Consider the following 1,015-nt stretch of genomic DNA (forward strand, 5'->3'; position numbering starts at 1 on the left):
TGATGGATGGGAACAAATCACGGTGGAAAATAGCAGTCATGTGTGGAAACATGCAGTAGGAAAAAAAACCCTCTGAGAACAGAGCATTGAACTAAACAAAACATCTCTTTAATCAGTTTTTGATGGTAACAATTTATATAAATTGTAACACATTTCACGAAAAGTCAGGGCCAACTGTCAACTTATCTACAATGTACATAAAGTGCAGGTTTGTTTGTGTGACTTTTCCATGTTTCCCACCATAGTAGAAAAGCCCAGTGTTTAACAAAGACTTAAAGGGGCAATCTGCGATTGGCACATCCTTTTTGGGACTTTTCAGTTATTGAAATAGACTTACAGCAAACTCTTTTAATCAATACATTTACGTAGGCGATTTGATTTCATAAACACACTATTCGAATGATGATGACAACATGTGTGACATTATAAACATGATATAATAAACGATATCTTTAAAAAGGAAGAAATTGTTTGGAATTATAGACAAAGTTTTGTTTGAACAAAACAGGCATGAGGCAAGAGGAATGTTCAAATGAATGCGGTTAACCTCGAGTGTGATCGAACGTCAGAGACTTTGTCTACTTGTAACTTAGAGAAATGGAGGAAACCCATCTGCCACAACACATCATTAGTTATCTGCAATCTAGGGTCTGTCCAATAATGATTACATTTGTACGACGCATTTCCCTCTGAGACAAATAAAGTGATTAATTAATTGATTAATTCATAGACACACACACACACACACACACACACACATCTACTGTGTTCTCTCTGCTGTGTGTTCTTCCTTCATTTCCAGGAACACATGAGCTGTCTGGCTTTAGCCAGGTAGAACAAGGGCCCGATGTAAACACCAAAGTTAGGGAAGGAAGTCATCACATAGATGGTAAAACAAATCTTCTTGTTTAATGGCTGACTTCCGGAATGGACCAGGGAGACAATAGGCAGGAGTACTATGATTGGCAGGTATGCTATAGCAGTAGGTACAAGAACAGCCAGCAGGTTCACCAGA

This window comes from Argentina silus (genome assembly GCF_951799395.1).
Source record: "Argentina silus genome assembly, chromosome: 20".
NCBI classification, from domain to species: domain Eukaryota; kingdom Metazoa; phylum Chordata; class Actinopteri; order Argentiniformes; family Argentinidae; genus Argentina; species Argentina silus.